Source organism: Anser anser, assembly GCF_964211835.1.
Source record: "Anser anser genome assembly, chromosome: 5".
NCBI lineage: Eukaryota > Metazoa > Chordata > Aves > Anseriformes > Anatidae > Anser > Anser anser.
The window spans coordinates 49,068,516-49,084,384 of NC_139725.1; the positions used below are offsets into that span (position 1 = coordinate 49,068,516).

Genomic DNA, 15,869 nt, shown 5'->3' on the forward strand with positions numbered 1-15,869 from the left:
CATTTAAGGAATGTCGAACAAATTAACCGGGATTCATTATAAACTGCATTTGCCTTTCCTGGAGAACTTTGAAAATCTGGCCATGGCTGCTTTTCTTGAAGACCTGAAAATTTGTATCGGGCTTGTGACCTAAAAAACAGAACCTCAGGTTGTTTGTTTTTTTTTTTTTTTGCAGACTAAAAGCTGTTTGCTAACTGGATTTTTTACTGAAAAACTGACCATCCGTCTTCCACCAAGCACACACACACGGTGTTTTGTCAGACAGGGGGAGAACGCATTCTTGGGTTCGATAACGTAAGAGGACTATCAGCTCTCACAGCTATGAGACCACAAACCCACAGAGCCCAACTTCTGGAGGACAACATGCACAGCTGATGCACTTGGTTGGGACAAGCAAGGTCAAAGATGATCTCAATTCTAATTCAACAGATTCCAGCCCATTCTGCTTTATTGCTATTGATAACTAGTTTTAGTATCTTCAGTGCTGGGAAGCTCACAATTTGGGTAACAGTGCAGGGTATTTCTACAGGATATCTAGAAGTCGGTTCTTGATTCTGAAATACAAGATATTTAAAAATATATTTTCCACCCAACTTTGCAGTGTAATGCACAAAATGGTTGAACTTTTCCTCTTAGTCTTATTATGCCCTTCTCTGTCAATTGCCCAGGACACACCGGACAGCTCTTCCCCAAACACCAAGCCCTTGTTGCATTCTAGAAGCACATTTCCAGTTTCTTACTCTACAGTGACTCACTCTGTATTTCCTTATGGACTCCACAGATCTTTAGATAAGACCCTGAAGTGGGAATTGACTACACAGAGGCTTCTCGTGGGTGGTGGAGCATGCAGGTCTCGCTAGCTTTCAGTCATGGACCCACATGCTAAAATCAGAACACCCTACCCTACCTCTTGCCCCAGTTCTACCTCACCAAGTAAAATTTTCTAAAGCCGTTAAAAGGCAAGGTCCTTTCTCCATTGGGACTCAAGAACTTCAGGTCTTGTAGCTCACTGGAAACCACAGAAATCCAAGCATTCACGCCATTTTTACACAGATCTGTAATATTATTTCTGTGTGGGCAGCTAAAAGTTTGCATATGCAAGGTACATAAAACACTTGCAAGAAAACAAAGCCACAGAAGACAAAACAGATCCCCAGCAACTACGTTCAGACCAAAAACATGCAGCCATTGAGTATTTAAAGGAGGCAATACAACCTCCTCCCCGTTTAGATGAAAACCTTTATACTTCCTCAGTGTAAATTCAACTTAGGACAGCTCTGAGACTACCTGAAAATGAATTTGCGAATAGAATAATTGATAAGACTCCTGGGTCCTTATTTCTGTGTGCTCACATAATGGCAATTAAAGCTAAGCACCTTTGAACAGCCTCTAAACAAGCACATGGAAATCTAGGAGAACCTCTGAGTGGGGATTATGCATTAACCTAATGTTCATAATCATGCTCAGAAAGTTTGCTCTTTCAAAGCTTGAAACAGAAATGTTAATATTCTGAAGCAAATAGAAAAACCTTGAGCTATTGCGAAAGGCAAATTTGGAATTATGTATATAATAGGTAATAAAACTTCAAAAGACTCATCACGTACTGCAATTAAAATGCCCCAAACAGATTTCGAATAGCCTTCTCATTTCTGAGGAAACTTTTTGCTTCCCCCGGGTAAACGGCTGAACTCAGGTGAGCACCAGACTATTATTTATTTTAGGAATACTCTTTCATCCACACTGCAGTGAAAGGAGTACAGCATCACAGACCAAACTGGCAAACAAAGCCAGTTCCACCTCATCTAATCTTGTTCTTTAAAGGTTCACATTATCAATCCCCTTCTCAGAAATCTTCAAGTATGAACGGCCAATGCAAAAGAATGAGTTGCTGTACACAACAGAGTACCAACATAAGACAAGGAAAAAAATCCACTCCTTCCTATTTCCAGACAATAAACTGGAAACCTTCCATTTTTCGGAAGAGGAGAAGATGTCTGTCTACAGTGTGATGATAGTTACGAGCCACGAATAGGAGCAGGCTCCAACAATTACTTAGCTTGCCTAGGAGAAGCAAGAAGCATCCCTGTGGAGGGTGAAACTTCACAATGAATCGCCAAACAAAAAGAAAGCAGCAGACAACTCACTACCAGGGCTGACAATACACCTAAAGCTCTTCCTCTCATCACCACGACTGCCAGTTGGATTTTAACCTAAGTCAACGTACAACCAGAGACCCAGCTGGGTGAAATCACCCTCTTTGACTGCAGTCCTCACGTTACAGGCACTGGGGACACATCCTTGGGAGTCTTTGGTCTTGCCCTAACAGCAGGAATGGCTGTGGCATGAGGGCAGGCCTTGAGCACCAAGTTGGTATGGTACCGTCCTGCGAAGCAAGGTAAAGGATGCTCCTTCATACAACACGCAAAGAAATCAAAGAAGGGCAGGTAGATATTAGTGGAAATTTTGTAATGAAATCAGTCCACATAAAATAGAAATGGCATGGTATTCATGACACAAAGTTACTGACATTAGCCTACAGGACTTTATAATAGAGTGGTCCAAATAACAGCTGAACTAGCTTGGATTCTTACACCCACACTACATGACTTAGGTACTTGTTACTCCCATCCAATATTGGTTCAAAAACTGACTCTTCTGTAGCACAGAACTGAAAAGCTAGAAAAAAAATCCCAAGCACCACAGCAAAAAACACTTTGCCTTATTTGGTGCTTTTAATTTTCATAGGAAGAAAAACAAATTTATTTCCAAATCATTTTACACTTAGTAAACTCTGAGTATGATAACATCCCTTTATTCTCAGACAAGTTCAACTTTATCCCCTGAAGCCTGTCCAAAAACATAATAAAATCAAGATGCTCTTGTTTTCCTAAAGACTGAAATCTGAGTGTGACCGTTTCCTTTCCTTCATTAGCAGAAGAATGCATGCGTGGGACATAGGATGAGAACACAACAATGCCTAGATGGAGGGAAAGCAAAAAACAGAACCAAGACAACAAGAGCAATAAATAAAAAAGTTAAGAGATCTCCATTCCTGTGGCCTGACAGAGTCTCATTCAGTTTCTCTAACAGAGATGATGAGGACAGCCTACTGTAGATGATCTCACTACCCTCAAAAGTCATTGAAATCCTTCGTTAGGATCAGAATTTTATCCCAGTCCCTGATAATTAACATTTTTTCTGCAGATGGCCTGACCTGAGGCTAAAGTTGCTACTCTACCTCCTCAATTGCTATTTCAGCTAGGACAAAATCACACAAACTAATAAAATGAACAGGACAAATCTGAAAGTAAAGGCTCTTACAGCCAGGCACAGCAACCCCAAGAGTTCCCAGATATGCTCTCTCCTGCTTCTGCTCAGCCGAGTGATGGTTTGAGTGATCTCAGTCTCTCACCCGGACACACACGGCCTGTCAGTGGGTTTGTGCTCTGGTATTACCTACACACCAGCTGCGAAGCCAGAGCGGGACGTGCCTCCAGCTGTGGGCAGCTTCCTGAGGGAAGGGTGAGCCTTGCAGGGGCAACACCTCGCACGTCTGGATTTTGCCCCAGGTGTGCCACGGGCTGCGAGGTGATATTCAGCCACCTGGAGCTTCGCTGTACCCATCTGCTGAACTAGGGCAATTGCTTCACAGTAAGCAACAAATCCGATAGACATCAGGACAATAAATAACTTCCTAATTTTTCTATTTTCCTACCGGTAATTATGTCATTGCTTTTCTCACAAAAACAAAACCCCCGAAGCCCCCACGGTGCAGCACTGTTAAAGGACCACATTTAAAACCTGAGGACTCCACCAACTTCAAAGACCCACAGCAAAGACACGAGGTGTAAATGAGGAAAGCACACCATGTCAGGGGATGCAGTACGTCAACAGATACACACCAGCTGAAGAACTGATATAAGCATATGTTTAAATCTCAGAAGAGAGAGACCTAGACGAAAACAGACCTGGAGGAGAAGCTGTTCTCTCTCTGAAATGGCACTGTGTAGGAAGAAAATGCTTTTTACTGTGTTAAAACATCTCAACATTCTCCCTTCCTGTTTTTCTTTTACTTTCAAAACAAGACTTCCACACAGATCAGTGGGAGCAGAACTTAATGTATTAAAGCATAAACAGTTTTCACCTCGGGAGCAGCAGCAGATCAATATGTGTACTGTGGAACTGAGCCTGCAAAACTTGCTCAGACAAACTCCCGACTACGGGTACCAGCAGTTTGCCAGAGAAAGGCTATTGAAGCCTTTTATAGCAATTCAAGCTACAAAAGGATGTCCCTCTATACACAATCATCACAGCCTGGCATATCAAAGCACTGCCTAAGTCTTGGTGCTCAGCATCGTAGTGTTTTGTTTTTTCTTTTCTGTAGCAATTTTTGTTCTGCCGAGGAACCCTTGGGCAATGTCCAAGAATAAGGGGAATTTCTGCCACAGGATGCCCGGAGCACTCCTCCTCCACAAAAGAAGGCAATAAAATCAGCGCGGGGATGCGCACAGAAGCCATGCCACCCACCGCCACCGGGCTCCTTGGGGTGCCGGGCAGGGGACCCAGCAGGGCTCCAGCTCTCAGGCAGCCACCAGCACACGGGCAAAGGAGCCCTTAGGGGATGAACCAAAGCTGAGCCCCAGCTCTGGCGTGGTGCCTGACGAAATTCGAATCTGTCTACGCGGCTGCAAACACTGCTAACAGGTGTCATGTCTGCGCTGACAGCTAAACCTCTGCTTGGCCCTGGATTAATGAACACAGTACCTGACAAGAGCAATTGAGGATTAATGGCCTGTAACTGCTCGGCCACCTCACGCTCTATAGGGTCAAGCACATAAACATCGGGATGGAAACAGTTTCTCTGAGCCCGGTGCTGGCAGTACAAGGACCCCATGAACCCTCAGGGCCATGCGGGCCGGGCGCTCGGGCCCACCTCACATCGCCACGCTCAGTGGCGGCCCACCCCGGCCCCGGCCGGACCTGGGGAAGGGTCCCCGCATGAGGCACTGGCGGCTCCCCACCGAGGGACACCTCAGTCAGTCACTGCCCACAGGCTGCCCCACAGGAGCGTGACCGCGGCACCAGGCCCAAGTGAATGCAGGCCCCTTTGTGTCCACACAGCGCTGGGACACGGGCGGTCCCCGGCCTCCACCAGACCCTTCCTTGCTGGCAACGTCTCGGTACAGGAGAGAAAGACATAAGGGCCCTCCTCTCGCTCTTGGATGCTGCATTGAAATTGCAAGAAGCTGACTGTTATGTCAACTGTGGAAACACACCTTTCTCTCAGCTTTCCAAATCAGAGGTGTCTCCAGGGGGCTCAGGTCACCCTGTGCAGTGACCAGGGTCCCAGAGCACCTGCACTCGCCTCCAAAGAAACCACCACACTCAGGCTATACGAACAAAACTGCAGCCTAAAGCAACAGCATTCCTCCAGTCTGGATCCCTACGTATGTGCCCATACATAGTCCTCAGCCCTGCCTGAATTAGGGTTAGCCGATTATTCAGCTGCTTTACCCTGGGGGAAAAACAAACAAACAAAGAAACAGATAATCTGGAGATTAAACTGGAATGACTTCCTGAGAAATTGCTTTCTGTGAAGAAAAAAAAAAATGCGCCTTACACAGCTCCCAAGGGAAAGGCAAATATTCCAGTTGCCCTTAGAAGAGTCTAATAGAAGTGCTGAGTAAATTTGTAACCACATGATGCTGATCCTCCTTCAAACACCTTCAGATGAACCTTCCAGGGGACAGAAGTAATGCTTTTAAGACCATGTTGTTCATGTTGTTCATGTGCAACTTCTGGGTGCATACAAGGGCACATTACTACCACGTAAGGCTGTATTACTCTATGGTTCGCCTTCAAACACAACAGTGGCAGTAGCCGAGAAAACCCCTCTCTCCATTCCTCAGTTTCTCACATGCAGGTGGAAGGAAGGAGCTGGTGGACGGAGGGAGGACGACACTGTGGTGCTGCAGGCATGACAGGAGATAAGCACATGACGGCCCACAAGCTGCTCTGATATGATGGCAGCAGGAGCCACACCGATAGGGACATCTCCAATGCTGGGGACATGCTTGGGAAGTGTGTTTGGGTCACAGAGCTTGGGCAGGCTTCAGAGGCACTCCTGGCACTTGCAGAGGGGACGCCCGGCATCCCAGGCTGACACCCAGCTGACACCAGCCAGGCTGCTGGTGCGGTTATCCACTGCCTTGGGGCTTCCTCTCCCCAAATTATAACTCAAAATGCCCCTGGCCAGCTCCTTGCCCCTGCTCCTGAGTTTCCTGCAGGGCCAGCAGCGACCACAGCTCTCCTGCAATGCCACCATCCCTGGATCCTCCCTGCTTGCTGGGTCCTGCAGCATCCCTTATAGAGGATCCAGAAGGAGCAGAGGATATACATGATCTATAGGTACCAGCCCCTGAAACGGTATTATGGAACACACTGGAGCCAAAATACACTAGAGCACTGTGAAAAGATTAACCTACAAATGCACCTTCTGACCATTTTTACCATTTTATACCATTTATATGCAGCGCAGCCCAGCCCTGAGCCTTGCAGTGCTTCAACACCACCAGTGCCACAGCAAGGTTCACCAAGGCTGCGGGGCTCTGAAGCTCAAAGCCAGCTCTGCCCAGCCAGAGACTACGAAAAAGAGACCACAACCACCCCTGAGCATTGTAGTCACTGATAACTCTTCTCTCCAGAAACATAATATTGAGAGTATTTCACGTATTTGTTGGTGGGGAGATTACATGGTGCTTTTTAAAAATGGATTATTAGTGAGATGTAAATGCCCATTGAGATCAGCAAGAAAACACATATATATATGCATTAAACCTGGAGAATTTTACCTTTCCCTAGAAAAGCAATTGCTGCTGTCAAGTACACCCTTCTATTATAGCCACATGTTCTTTTTAAGAATAGCTAATCAGAAAAGCATACAGAAGTATTTAATCATTTTTTTTTCTTTAATGACCTAATGTTTTGGTTTGCAACTGCTGCCAACTCACGCTGGGTGGAAATTTAGTACTGTCAGCATTTAATTATTATTTTATCACAGATTTCTCTACCTTCCTACGGTGAGGAAATAGCTAGGAAAAAAAAAAAAGAAAAAAAAACCACAGCAACGAACAGCTTTTCTAGCCATTAGACCCTGTCCTCGCCACGTGGCTGTACTGGAAGCAACCACTTTAGGACACCCAGAAGCCGGCCCTGCAGTCCCCCTGGAGCAGAGCTAGGTAACAGGGGGGACAGGGGCTGAAATATCGAAATACCTGCCAAAGGACCCAAACGCAGAGCACCTGGGTTTTGTTGTACCTGGGGCCAGTGGCAACAAATTGGACTGGTTCTTTTTGTCAGCTTAAAACCCGTTTTTGTAATTTTCCCCCTCACCTTCTGCATGAACTCAATTCTGCAACCTGTAACAAGCTACAGGGGAAATATGTGCGTTGATGTGCTGCAGACTATAAGACAGGTTTATTTGATCCACACAGTGGGAAGAAACAAAAAAAAAATTAAACAGGCTGTGTGCTTTTGAAGAAATCCAGGTCCTGCCGTGCTGCTCGTGGTCAGCTCCCAGCCCAGGCATGCCTCGCCAGAGCCTGGATGGGGCTGCAGGCAGCTTGGCCAGAGCTGGACCCCACTCCCTTACAAAAAGCAAGATTTTGGGTTCAGCCTTGGCTGAAAGCCATGGAGGAATGGGGTTGCAGCAAGGCCTGCTCATGACAGCACAGAGCAGGAGGCACTCTGAGGATGCAGGTTGGTAACTTCATCTTCCAGAGCAGAGGAGTAGTCAGCCACACACTTATTAAAACACGTATTAGTTTGTGATAGCAATCTAAGATAAAGCTAAGAGGTTTGTCACCCAAAATAAGAGAGACAGAAAAAGAGATGCTATTGCTGGAGCTGCGTCCACAGAAATTACTTTTAATCCTAACAGAAGATCCCACCTCATACGTGACTCTTTCCCAGAGAAACACAAGCACCTTGCTCAGTGTACAATGACCCCTGCATATGGCAATAATCACATTTAAAAGAGAAACAAATGTATAGAGGCACAAAAAATGGAGATTAGGAACAGCAAGGTGACATTTTATTCCTCTGATGGCAGGGCTCTCTCACCAGGAATGAAGCACTGCTCTCCTCTACCTGGAAAAAGCAGTCATGGGCATGGGATCCACCACCCAGACGGTCAATACAACCTGTGGCAGACACAGGGAGCTATTCTGTCTGCTCAATGCCTTCTCACATTGCACTTTGCACAGTTCCTCACAAACCACATTCCTGGAGCGAAGGGTGTGTGCTGAAGAAGCCACGCATAATTCCAGTTGTGCGAAGTGAAAGAGAGGGAAATGGCTTTGGTCACTGGGAGTATTTGAATGTCACTTTGTTAGGCTGTGCATTGCATTTGACAGAGCTAGCAAAGGAAATGAGAAGCGATAACTGATAGTGCCGTGATTAGATCAGCCACCTTGGGAAAGGTGCTGAAGCAGAGATATTTCACTAAAATAAGGAGAAACCTGGGAATAGATTTCTGGCAAGTGATCGCAAAGGAGATATGGCCAGAATTAGAAATGGATTTTGCAGGCAGATAAAACGTAATAGATAGAAGGTAGCTCAAAATGATAGATCATGAGGCCCTATAGAGTGACTATAAAGTCTGCCTGCAGTTATTTAACATATAGAGATCCTAGAAATACTTCAAAATACACTTGCTGTGTTATTAACTTTAACGTGCAGAAATAAAATTATGTTGCATTCAAGCTTTCTAGGAAAAAAAAGAAGCGGTCTTCTCCCCAGCTCTCTAGGCCCTGTCTTCAGTAGAGCGGCATCACTTTAAACAAGATAGAAAAGGGACAGGAACCTCTTTTGGGGCTTCTGTCTTAAAGAAAGTTGCTTCAGCAATGAAGGGTGTTTATTGGCAGTGAAAATTAAAACACTGTATTTCAACTCATTGCATGCACTTCTGTAATCCAACCATGTCTCCTTCTGCAGCTCACAGGTGAAGCAGTTCTTTAGGCTACTACAAAAGCATTTTGGGGGAAGAGGGTTAGCTTTATTATTTATTACAAAGGCCTTCAATCATCCTGCTGCCCACATCTGTGTGTCTGTCTACTCCTTAACTGCTAAATTTGAACATAAGGACAACTACCTTCCTGCAACTCCACAGAGCAAGGTGGCCAAGAGACCGGTGAATATAATGCCTGGGGGAAAGGCTGCGACCTGGGTTGAGTCATTAGACAACAGAGTTAATCACCACAAGAGAGAGGTGTGTTGACAACCCATCTTCACTCACCCCAGTAGTCATCAGATGTGGAGATGAGCCCATGGGCTTAGGGGCTCCAAAAAGCCTTACGTGCATCACTCGCACTGGCCACAGGGATGCTCGCATAAATCACCTTACATATCAATGGAGGACACGCTTCAGAGGATTCTGAGAGGATCTCTGGGGAAGAGCACAATATTAACACTGTTTATCTACCACTGGAATAAAAAATGTATAATGATAACCATTACCACTGTATCAGTAACAGCAACAGAGCACCAAATTCTGCATTCACAAAATCAGATGCAACTGTCACTGCATCCCACAGGAGCTTCCCACAAATACCCAAAAGTGGACTTTAAACATGAACCATCTACCTTGATCAGATGCTGAGCTATTTGTTCAGGCAAAATTTTCACTGAAATCATCTAAGACAAGCAGAGAGAGTAGATTTTGGCATGGAAAGGGACAAGCTCCATTTTTTGCCAGCAGTTGTGCCCATGCTGGCACCAGAGGAAAGGCTGGCTAGGTTTTTCAAAGTGCCACACTGCTGGATTCAACACCTGTAGAAGTCAAGCCACTTCCTTGCTCACAGATGTGGCAGACCGCCTTTTGGCACCCGGATGAAGCTCCTTTTCTTTGGGTTTGGACAGAAAAGCTTGATTCCCAGGGAGTCTCCACAAAACAAAACTCTACTTTTGAAATAAAACATGCCATGGGCTGACTCCTGCTGCCTTTTTTGTCATTGCTGTTTTGTCTGAGCAAGAGGTGGGAGGCCAGTTTCTGTCTATATTAATCAATATTCATGTGGTTGCCTGCCCATTCGTTCATGTGCTCTAACTGTTTTTGACAGCATAAAATCTGCTGAACGTAGGCAGGCTACTAGCAGCTGCCGAAGAAATGCCAATAATCCTGTGCGTACCCTCCAAATCTCCCCCATGTTCATATGTTACTAGCAGGCAACGGGAACTTAAAGTGCATGAAACATTAAAGCAAGGTAAATAATTATATTGGTGTTGGGACTTCTACACTGGAGGAATTTTTGGTCCAAATACGTTATTCAGGCTTCTGGTTTTTAGGATAAGGAAGAACATTTTTTTTCCCCACTATGCCCAGGATTGGGATCTCTGCTGTTCTGCGGTCCCAGCTCTTACCCCCAAACTAACAGTATAAAGCATGACAGTAAACAATTTCAGAATTAAAATTACTATGAGGGTTAGGGGGGATAAAAAAAGCTCCAGATTTCAAAATGAGTCCTGAGCTGCCCACACCACACTGTGAACAGGCATCCCCATTTGGGTGGAAAGGAATTCATGCTAAAAAAGCGAGAGGGCAGGCTGGCTGGCACACGCTGAGCACAACCAGCGCAGGGAGCAGGCAGAGTCCACCGGCTGGGGATGTAACGCTCCCGTGGAACTGGGCAAGTGGGAAACAGCGATACTACTATCACCAGCATAGTAATGGCCTTGTCACGGAGCCCCTCGATGGAAGATAATACTGTCTTGCTGTGTAAAAAATAAAAAAGCCTACACTGAAAGTACTACCCTGAAACCCCTGATGAGGGGTTCAAGGCCTATATGACTGTATTTGGCCTTTTTCTCATTCATCAGGGAGGCTGCACAGGACCAGGGGCAGGCAGGAGCCCCTTGGCTCCACACTAGCTGTGCAGCTGTACGTGCACCACCACAACCAACTCTGTACCCCAAATCCTGCGAGCTGTGCAGGCCGCATGGTGCTGGGGCAACCAGGAGAAGCCCCAGGAAAGCACCCCACCAGCAAGCAAGGTTATCTTTCTCATTTTAGCAGGCAGCCTCAGTCTGGGGGACCAAGACAACGTTTGGGAGTCAGGAAATGCAACTACAACAAGGCATACTTTTGATGTAACTAGGAAATAAATAAATCCATGTATTTTGGTAGACTGACTTTCCGACCCAGGCTGTTTCCGAGGTACCAAAAAAAGATGCCAAAAAAGTAAGTGAAAGGACTTTTAAATGCACTGCACTTTTCACGCTGTTCTTATATTTTTCTTGTCTTTCCTGCTATTTCAGGTCCCTCCAGCGTGCTCCAGGACCAGCTGCAAACGGGCTGCTCTCACGCCTGCAGAGACCTGTTTGTGAAGAAGGGTGACAAACATAGCACACATGCCTAATTTCTACAAATCTCATTTTTTCACTCTGCATTTTCCTCCTCCTTGAGGACAGTTACTCCATGGCAAAATATATTCAGAAGATGATCTCATTTGGGAAAGTGCAAGCAGAGTTAGGCCCCCAAAAGCCATCTCACAGCTCATGCACTCAAATTACACAAAAGATGGGGTGGCCCAGTGCAGAGAGCCAGAAAGCTCTCTGCAAAGAAGAAGGTGACTTCCAGAGCACTGAATTAGATGAAGGAAAGCTCATACTCAAAAGCAAGCTGAAGGTGGACAATACAGAGATGCGGTGAAACCATTTGCAGTCACAAAACCACCACAAGCAGATCATGGTTCCCTCAAGAAGGTGACACAGAGGAGTCCCAAGGCCTACGAGACCTCGAGCATGCCACACAGCCACTGCCACCCTCCTCGGCAAGTGGCACACTACATTGCAACAGCAGGAGACAGGAAAAAAAAATAGATGCAGCAGTTATAATGCAGTTTATTTACAGCTCAGCTTTTCAAAGTTTACTAACTGTAGTGGAGATTGTTCACGGCTCATGCCTCTAAAGAAGCTGGGGTCATTCCCTTTCTCTTCTCAGCTCCACATGCAGTTTGTAAGTTTGTTCTGTTCCTCCACCCAGGCTGGCTTTTTGCCCTGCCTTGGCTCTGTCAGATACCATTCTCTGGCCCTCCTCGTCCTGATCTTGCTGCTCCTCTGCACCTCCGCATGCTCTCCCCTGGCTCCTGCTGCAGCCTTGGCCGTACTTTTCCCCTCTCCTCACCCTGTGGGTGATGTTGCTCACTCCCACACCAGCCACTGCTGTGCCAATGAGAAAGGTGCTTTCTGTTGCTGACTCGGCTCCAGCCAAGCCCATCTCTCAGCCTGCCCTGCTGACAGCTCTTGGCTGGGCGTCTCGCCGTCAGATCAGACCCGATATAGCAGCACTGGACCTGCCGCCAGCCCGCCTCCCTTCACGGCCTGAACCAGCTCCCCCCTTGCTGTTGCTCAGGCCTACAAGGCATTCCAGCTCCCCCCGCTTCACATCCTTCCTCTTCTTGTGACACCTCTGCACAGACCTTCGGCGGCTGTAAATCCGAGGAATCCCACTCACCTCCACAGCATCGTACCAATTTATAAGAGACGAGTTTCTGCCCTGCTGCTTCTATAAGTAAATATACCGTTGGACAAATGAAAACCCTCAGCCAGGCCCCTCAGCACCTCCTGTGTTTACAACTGTGCTCTCTCGTCCTCTGGTCCCCCAACAGCCGCACTCTTTGACATACACAGCCTCCTGAAGCTCCTAGCCGGCCCTTCGCTCTCCACCACCCACGACTCAGAAGTTTTCTTGCCACTCTCAAGCCTCTCGTACCTACGCACTGCCCGGCCTCCAGCTATACTGAGCTTCTCCTCCCTTCTGAATAGGCCTGCCATAATTTAGAATCACAGAATCACCTGGGTTGAAAAACACCATCAAGATCATCGTCCAACCATTCAGCTGACCTATCAAACTCCATCACTAAACCATATCCCTTGGTGCCATGTCCACACATTTCTTGAATACCTCCAGAGATGGGGACTCCACCACCTCCCTGGGCAGCCCGTTCCAATGCTTGACCAGCCTCTCCATGAAGAAATTCCTCCTGATTTCCAATCCAAACCTCCCCTGGCACATTGGTGTGCTAACAGTATTTAATCGGCAGTAATAAATGAGGCACTGATTCAGAGGTTTATTTTATGCTAAAGGAAAAAAAAAAAGGGGGTGGGAGGAACGTTGCCACAGAGCTCAACAGCCAATTTCAGATTTGGGCACGATTAAAAAGCAACTGTCTAACACAACACAGGCATGCACCTGCAAACTGACATATTTCAGCACCCGTTTGTGATTATGAGATGTGTAAAGAGTTATTTGCGTCCTCTTGTCACTAAACACTGCGCTATCCCAGTGAAGGTACCCAGAATTTTCACGAACATTTTAACACTTTAACATTATAAATCTCACTTAAACCAAACACGACGCTGTATCAAATAATGCGGACGACACCACAGCAAGGCCCCATGTTTTTACATTCCCCAGACCACACCGGTGAATTCTGCAATGGCTGGAGGCTTGGCACCCAGCAGCTCTACCTAAACATCACTATCTCTGTATGTAGGCCTCCATTTTGTGGGGAACCAAACAAACAAAAAACCTGCATACTTTGTTTAATTTAATATCTATTAAGAAAACAAACAAACAAACTTTCCAAAAGTCAGAATAGTACCTGTGTTTGGGCTTTTATACACCTGGAGGGATGTGAGACTACGGAGGCAAGATCAGGGCCTTAATGAGAATACAAGAGAGTTCACCCCATGCACAATGCCAGAATGATGAAATGTTAATGAAGTGAAAGTGTATTAGTGAATTATTAAAATTTTGTTCCTCTCAGCAAAGTGCAGAGTGAGAAAAACCCAGTGAAGATAATGATAAAAATAGGATCAAAACATTTGGATCCCTTTCTCTACCTCCAACAACAACAACAAAAAGCTTTAGAAAATCTGCTGTTAAAATTAGCATACTTATTGGCAGCTGCTGCAAATGCTCTACTGTAAGACCCAGATCAAAACAAGATGGATTTGGGGGTACAGTGAGATTTAACCCAGTTCTGGGTTAAACTTCAGCTCTCTCCCATCTTCAACGACCCCTCTCACACCTCTGCTCCTGCTCAGAGCGAGCCCGGGCGGCCACCACACAGCTGACTTGAGGATCCCACCACAGCGAGCGGCGCCATGCAGGCTCTGCAGGAAGGCTCGGGCCTGGCCACCAGCACGTGCCCGCTGTGCTGAGCACTGGCTTCATCCGAGAAAGGGCTTCATCTCTACCAAGCCCAAGGGAGAAACCTGACCAGAAGCGCAGAGCTGTGGTTGGAAAGCCCGGCTCTAGCAAAGAGGCTGCCCAACTACAGGCAGCGAGGTAACAGGAACAAGCGACAAAATACCATCCAGGACAAGGGGCAAAAGTTTCACCCCCAGCCTGTCCAGTTCCTGAAGAGATCAGGGAATACGTGAGTTTTAGGGAGAGGTCTGAAAGAGCACAGGACGATGCTTTCTCCCACATCTGGGCCAAACTCCTCTCAGGAACGACAGACAGAATAAAACAAATTACAATTGTTGTAAAATCTCAAGAGGGCTATACAGACTGGCCTCCTCCTTTGATTATCAGTGGCTGCGTATAATATGAGAGGAAACGAGAGCAAGCTCTGAGAGGCTGTTCAGTGTGACAGAGGCAGAGGTGCTGGCACAGGGAAGACGCCAGGAAAGCGACCTTGTGCAGAGCAGCCCAGGCAGTGCACAGCTGCACTTGTCAAAGTCACGCTGAAGGAGGTTGCTGTAGAGAAACACTGAAGGCCGAAAGCACCACCACCTCCGGTCCTCCCCGAGACGAACCAAAGTACCATACCAGTAAAGGATGAGAAGAACGCAGCTTGTAAATATTCCTTTTCACCAATTAACCCAAAGTGCTACAGGTGTGCTTTCCACCCATTCAGTCCTTTGTGGTACAACACATCACCTGCGTTGAGGAAGCAGGAGCCCACGCCGCACCAGATGCATTCCCACCATGGGGAATCCCCGGGCCCACACGGCAAAACACACATCAGACGCTTTGTGAGATAATTTAGGGATGGTGGGAAGGAAAAAAAGCTGTTGTTGCCTCTTATTTACAAAACACATGAGGTACAAATAGGTCCCAAAGAAAGACCCAGCCATCATCTGTCCCTACCATGCTTGCCAGGGCTTAGCGGCCTACTGCTGCTCGTGGAGCGTCCCGGCTGAAGCCCAGGGGACTGTTCCCACTACCTGATCATAAAAAGTAAGCCTTTTGCTCAGGAAAAAAATAAAAAATAGATACAAGAGAGCAGCAACCCCTGTTAGGGACCATCCCTGAGCACTATGGTGTCCCCACCACGGAAGGACACAGAGGTGGGAAAAACCTGACCGTCAGCAAGCAAGCATTCAGCAGCAGCTGAGCTAACACCAGGGCAGACCGACATGACATTACCCACCTAAAAGCCTCAGCCAGCTTTATCCATCTCCCATACCCACCAGCAGGCCCCTCCAGAGTGGGGCTATCCCATCACTTTATGCCCACCCACAGGCAGCCTTGCTCCTTCATGGGCTGCCCAGGAAGCCAAGGTGCCAACCTCAGGCTAGACAGCCAACTTCAGCCCGAAGCAGAAGTCTCAACACTGACAAAGGCACCTGAAGTGAAGGGAGGGAGGGTCTGAGCTGCCCTGGATCCTGACAGCTGGACTTCTGGCACCGTGAGCGGAGGAGGACTTCCAAGGCCCACAGAAGAGCCACTCTCTGAACACTGTCTCTCCTTCCAGAGCTCCACGCTGGTTTCCCAGAATCAGCTGATCACTTCTGAAAAAAACACAGCCATAATTTTTACATTTAAACAAAACGCTGTTTTGTTGGATTCCTTTTTTATT

At 46.8% G+C, this 15,869-nt stretch overlaps 1 protein-coding gene across 7 annotated transcripts in view; it reads right to left on the bottom strand.

The window, feature by feature from the left end:
* The window catches only part of FOXN3 (forkhead box N3), a 200,225-nt gene that overhangs the window by 180,532 nt on the left and 3,824 nt on the right, over window positions 1–15,869 (bottom strand). For 3 of the 7 annotated variants that reach the window (XM_083836515.1, XM_083836512.1, XM_083836517.1), the window contains exon 2: window positions 15,637–15,801. The exons of the other annotated variants lie outside the window; for them this stretch is intronic. The gene's annotated coding sequence lies outside the window, so the exon portion shown is untranslated. The remainder of the gene's footprint in view (window positions 1–15,636; window positions 15,802–15,869) is intronic. 7 annotated transcript variants of the gene reach the window in all.